Genomic DNA, 6959 nt, shown 5'->3' with positions numbered 1-6959 from the left:
ACACACACACACACACACACCCAGAGCAGTGGGCAGCCATGCTAACAGCGCCCGGGGAGCAGTTGGGAGTTCGGTGCCTCACTCAAGGGCACCTCAGCCCAAGGCCGTCCCATATTAACCTAACCGCATGTCTTTGGACTGTTGGGGAAACCGGAGCGGAAACCCACGCAGACACAGGGAGAACATGCAAACTCCGCACAGAAAGGCCCTCACCTGGGTTCGAACTCAGAACCTTCTTGCTGTGAGGCGACCGTGCTAACCACTATACCACCGTGCCGCCCAAAAGGACGTCACTGTTGATAATGATATTGAAGTGTTGGCTTTAACGGAAACCTGGTTACATGAAGGGGATCGCGATGTTGTAGAAATTGGTACCTTGTGTCCAACCGGTTATAGATTTTTACATAAGCCAAGATTACGTGCAACTGGTGGGGGCGTTGGACTGCTATTCAAGGATACTATGAAGATTAATACCTCACTGTGCGACACTTTTCAAACCTTTGAGCTTATGGATGTGCGTGTCCGGGGCCGTGTGCAATTAAGAGTTCTCGTAGTTTATCGTCCACCAGAACTTACATATGCTTTGTTTTTTGAGGAATTCTCCCGGTTGCTGGAGCAGATCCTGACCGAACACTCTGGACATATTCTATTGATTGGTGACTTTAATTTTCATGTTAACGATCCTACTGATAGACATGTAAAGAGATTTAACAACATACTTAGTGTTTGTGGTCTAAAGCAGCATGTAAGAGGCAAAACTCACAAAAATGGCTACACCCTGGACCTTGTCATCACAAGATCTGATGATTTGCTAATCAAAGAACTTTGTGTGCAGGATCCTGTGATATCTGATCACCATGCCATTCATTGTGATCTCCTTCTACAGAAACCCCAGTTTATCAAAAAATATGTTGAGTTCTGGAAGTTGCAAAATATTGACACAGAAATGATCTCACAAGACATCCTTGATTCGACGCTATTCAAAGAACCACCATCTGACTTGAACTCATTTGCTGCTGAATATGATAACGTACTACATGAACTTTTAGATAACCATGCCCCACTGAAGAACAAGTTTGTGACAATTTGACCATTTGCACTATGGTATACATCGGAAATGGCAGAAGAGAAAAGGAAAAGACGAAGGCTGGAGAGGAAATGGCTCGCTACTGGATTACATGCTGATTGGGAGAAATATGTCTACCAATGCCAATTCGTTAACAATCTTGTGGATTCGTCGAAGTCATCGTATTACAGCTCAGTTATAGATGAATACTCTAATGATCAAAAAGTCCTTTTCAAGACAGTAAACAACCTACTGCAAAAGAAGGCGGTGCAACGTTATCCACCTGAGTCGGATAAAGATCTACTGGCGAATCGCTTTGCTGAGTTCTTTCATGACAAAATCGCTAAAATTCATTGTGATTTAACTGTAAAGCATACTCGTGTGGGGCCCCTTCTCTATGCTGATGATATATGTGCTGAGGAATTCTGTGAATTTACTGTGGTTACCGAAGATAGTGTGATAGTGTCTGCTAACAAACCAATGTCTAAATATTGTAAGTTGGACCCCCTACCTGCTACCATTTTGAAGGACTGTTTCAGCACACTTCTCCCGATTATCACGAAGATTGTCAATCTATCGCTCTCGTCTGGTGTTATACCTGAAAACCTGAAAACTGCTGAGCTCCGGCCCGTCTGAAGAAGCCTGATGCTGATCATAAACAGTACTCTAATTTCTGCCCTATATCAAATTTGCCGATGCTGTCTAAAGTTATTGAAAAGGCTGTTGCTGACCAGCTCACAAGGTATATTACTTCCCACAACTTGGATGTAATGTTACAGTCAGCTTATAAGATCTATCATTCAACGGAAACCGCTCTAGTCAAAGTACAGAATGACGTCCTCTGCGCTATTGATAATGGACAGTCGGTGCTCTTGCTGTTACTTGACCTGTCAGCAGCTTTTGATACTGTTAATCATTTGTTGCCACTTTCCAGACTCTCTTCCAGCTATGGCCTTAAGGGGAACGTTCTTTCTTGGTTCCAATCCTATCTCACGTCGCGTAAACAGTATGTTCAAGTTGAAGGTAGCAAGTCCTCTCTTCATAATCATGACCACGGTGTTCCTCAGGGATCTGTGTTGGGACCTTTGCTCTACTCGATGTATATGTCGCCTATTGCCAAGATTATTGCAAAGCATGGTCTCTTGTATCACCTTTATGCTGATGAGTCTCAGCTTTACGTGTCTTTCAAGACTGAATCTCAGGAAGATCTTCACACAGTCAAGATCAAAGTGGAGCAATGTGTCAATGATATTGATGCCTGGATGGTCTACAATGGACTAAAGCTCAATCAAGACAAGTCTGAGCTTCTCGTCATCAGTTCTAAGTTTCTCTCGATGCCAACTCTAGACTGTCTGAAAATTGTTAATGAGATTATAAAACCTATTCAGTGTACTCGTAACTTGGGGGTAATTTCTGACAATACTCTATGAATGAAATCTGCTCAGTATCATCTCAGAAACATCTGTAAGATTAGAAAATATCTAAATCTTAACTCCACTGAAATACTAGTACATGCTTTTGTAAGTTCTAAATTGGATAATTGTAACTCGCTACTTTATGGTTTACCTGATTATCAACTTCGTAAGTTACAACTAATACAGAACACTGCTGCTCGAACAGTTACTTTAACTAGAAAATATGATCACATTACTTCTACTTTACTAGATCTACACTGGCTCCCTATTAACTCTAGAATTGTCTTTAAGATATTATTTGTATGTAAGGTACTTAATGGTATTGCTCCACTTTATATAACTGAGCTTTTACATTTTAGAAATTATTTGCGCTCCTTAAGAGCAGCATTAATTGATTATTTGCAAGTGCCTAGATCACACACCAAAACATATGGCGACCGTGCTTTCTCTATTGCTGGTCCAAAGTTATGGAACCAACTGCCATTTAAGCTTAGGCAAATTGAGAATGTAAATACAACCCCGATTCCAAAAAAGTTGGGACAAAGTACAAATTGTAAATAAAAACGGAATGCAATGATGTGGAAGTTTCAAAATTCCATATTTTATTCAGAATAGAACATAGATGACATATCAAATGTTTAAACTGAGAAAATGTATCATTTAAAGAGAAAAATTAGGGGATTTTAAATTTCATGACAACAACACATCTCAAAAAAGTTGGGACAAGGCCATGTTTCCCACTGTGAGACATCCCCTTTTCTCTTTACAACAGTCTGTAAACGTCTGGGGACTGAGGAGACAAGTTGCTCAAGTTTAGGGAGAGGAATGTTAACCCATTCTTGTCTAATGTAGGATTCTAGTTGGTCTTTTTTGTCGTATCTTCCGTTTTATGATGCGCCAAATGTTTTCTATGGGTGAAAGATCTGGACTGCAGGCTGGCCAGTTCAGTACCCGGACCCTTCTTCTATGCAGCCATGATGCTGTAATTGATGCAGTATGTGGTTTGGCATTGTCATGTTGGAAAATGCAAGGTCTTCCCTGAAAGAGACGTCGTCTGGATGGGAGCATATGTTGCTCTAGAACCTGGATATACCTTTCAGCATTGATGGTGTCTTTCCAGATGTGTAAGCTGCCCATGCCACACGCACTAATGCAACCCCATACCATCAGAGATGCAGGCTTCTGAACTGAGCGCTGATAACAACTCGGGTCGTCCTTCTCCTCTTTAGTCCGAATGACACAGCGTCCCTGATTTCCATAAAGAACTTCACATTTTGATTCGTCTGACCACAGAACAGTTTTCCACTTTGCCACAGTCCATTTTAAATGAGCCTTGGCCCAGAGAAGACGTCTGCGCTTCTGGATCGCGTTTAGATACGGCTTCTTCTTTGAACTATAGAGTTTTAGCTGGCAACGGCGGATGGCACGGTGAATTGTGTTCACAGATAATGTTCTCTGGAAATATTCCTGAGCCCATTTTGTGATTTCCAATACAGAAGCATGCCTGTATGTGATGCAGTGCCGTCTAAGGGCCCGAAGATCACGGGCACCCAGTATGGTTTTCCGGCCTTGACCCTTACGCACAGAGATTCTTCCAGATTCTCTGAATCTTTTGATGATATTATGCACTGTAGATGATGATATGTTCAAACTCTTTGCAATTTTACACTGTCGAACTCCTTTCTGATATTGCTCCACTATTTGCCGGCGCAGAATTAGGGGGATTGGTGATCCTCTTCCCATCTTTACTTCTGAGAGCCGCTGCCACTCCAAGATGCTCTTTTTATACCCAGTCATGTTAATGACCTATTGCCAATTGACCTAATGAGTTGCAATTTGGTCCTCCAGCTGTTCCTTTTTTGTACCTTTAACTTTTCCAGCCTCTTATTGCCCCTGTTCCAACTTTTTTGAGATGTGTTGCTGTCATGAAATTTCAAATGAGCCAATATTTGGCATGAAATTTCAAAATGTCTCACTTTCGACATTTGATATGTTGTCTATGTTCTATTGTGAATACAATATCAGTTTTTGAGATTTGTAAATTATTGCATTCCGTTTTTTATTTACAATTTGTACTTTGTCCCAACTTTTTTGGAATCAGGGTTGTAGTTTTAAAAGAGCTTTGAAGACTCACCTTTTTGAATTAGCATATAATATATAGAAACTATTAATAATATTTTAAATCCTATATTTTCAATTCCTATTGTGTCATATGTAAGTTTGTTTTTAATAGATGGTTTAGTTTAGAAGTTGTAAAGGTTTTTTTCAGTAGTTCATTTGTAAGAATTATTATTTTAGTATTGTTAAGCGCTTAGAACAATTAGTGATTTAGGGCTATATAAATAAACCTCCTCTTATTATTATTATTACTTAGTTTTCCATCACGGTAAAGTAACGCTTTATTCTCACCTGACTGTATTTAACGAGACACTGTGGAACGCGAATCTCCCCGAGACCTGTGAAACATGCGAGACTGGATATGATGTATAATTCATAAGCTGGCTTCTATGAACCAGGCTTGTACTACTCGAGTCCAGGACTCGGACTCAAGTCTGACTTGTGCCCTAATTTTAAGGACTCATGACTCGACTTGGACTTGAGCACTTATGACTCAGACTCGTGCATTAACTGCATTCGGACTCGTAAATTGGAGACGAGGACTCAGATTTTTTCTTTATTTTTTGTAACATGCCATAATAATTTGGCATAAGATATTTATATCTACATTAATTTTTGTACTAATTTTGTGTAAGAGAAGCACATTCACCTGCTCATACATCATGTTCAGGAACAAACTAACGTTAACAGCGCTAAAATGCCTGGAGAGATGCCGCTAGGATCGTCCTCTTCAATCGTTATTTGGTAAGACTCCACCCAGAGAAGGAAGTGACATGCTATGTTTATTGTGCTGTTGATAGTGGGCGTGGCTTGCTGAGCGATGAACAAGCTTTTTATCTGTAGCCTGTTCACTAAAGTGGGGCAGTGGAGCAGTAACATTAGTCCAACACAGGAGCAGAGACGCTTTCACAGAAAGGCAGCAACAGACACCATCACATGATGTGGGCGGAGTCTTGTTCTCAGACTCGACTCAGACTCGACTCGAAATTTTCTTTAATGACTTGGACTTGACTCGGACTTGAACACTGGGGATTTGAGACTGGACTTGGACTCGAGGTTTAGTGACTTGACTACAACACTGCTATGACCAGCTCTTACACGGAGAATGTTTATAATCTTATCCTACACACAGCGTCATGAACAGCGTGAGATATCTGACCAGCAGTTTCATCTTCAGCACCAGCTGACAGTGGTTCTTTGTTCTGAGTTGGGTGGCACAGCGTCTCACAGCAAGAAGGTCCTGGGTTCGAGCCCCGTGGCCGGCGAGGGCCTTTCTGTGTGGAGTTTGCATGTTCTCCCCGTGTCCGCGTGGGTTTCCTCCGGGTGCTCCGGTTTCCCCCACAGTCCAAAGACATGCAGGTTAGGTTAACTGGTGACTCTAAAGGTGTGTGTGCGCGCGTGTGGTTGTTTCCTGAGCCCAGAAATGGGAAGGTTGAGGCAGGAAGGGCATCTGGCATAAAACTATGCTCCGGTTAATATGGCAGGTGGATCAGTAGGGTCCACATGGACCCCGACCTGGCAACAGTGCTGGGCGAGGTTGCTCCAATTCCCAGGGGCGCCGGGACAAAACATGAGCGTTAATGTTTGCGGGTCACCGGGGAACAGGTTCACCTTTACACTTTCCCATTTTACTCCCATTCCCACCCGCGACACCGGAACAGCATCCGGACCATCAGCACCAGCGCTCAGAGTGCGGAGGGGGGCGTGGCCAGGGGGACAGGATGGGGATGTGATGATGGTGATACCCGCACGTGCCAAGAGCGGCACATTAACTCCATTTTATTCCAGAAGGGTTAATCATGCTGGGTTCGGGTGAGGGGTTAATCATGCTGGGTTCGGGTGAGGGGTTAATCATGCTGTTCGGGTGAGGGGTTAATCATGCTGTTCGGGTGAGGGGTTAATCATGCTGTTCGGGTGAGGGGATAATCATGCTGTTCGGGTGAGGGGTTAATCATGCTGTTCGGGTGAGGGGTTAATCATGCTGTTCGGGTGAGGGGTTAATCATGCTGTTCGGGTGAGGGGATAATCATGCTGTTCGGGTGAGGGGTTAATCATGCTGTTCGGGTGAGGGGTTAATCATGCTGTTCGGGTGAGGGGTTAATCATGCTGGGTTCGGGTGAGGGGTTAATCATGCTGTTCGGGTGAGGGGTTAATCATGCTGTTCGGGTGAGGGGTTAATCATGCTGTTCGGGTGAGGGGATAATCATGCTGTTCGGGTGAGGGGTTAATCATGCTGTTCGGGTGAGGGGTTAATCATGCTGTTCGGGTGAGGGGTTAATCATGCTGTTCGGGTGAGGGGATAATCATGCTGTTCGGGTGAGGGGTTAATCATGCTGTTCGGGTGAGGGGGTTAATCATGC

This window comes from Neoarius graeffei, chromosome 2 (assembly GCF_027579695.1).
Source record: "Neoarius graeffei isolate fNeoGra1 chromosome 2, fNeoGra1.pri, whole genome shotgun sequence".
Lineage (NCBI taxonomy): Eukaryota > Metazoa > Chordata > Actinopteri > Siluriformes > Ariidae > Neoarius > Neoarius graeffei.
The sequence above is the reverse complement of the archived record's forward strand: the minus strand, read 5'-3'. Positions refer to the sequence as shown.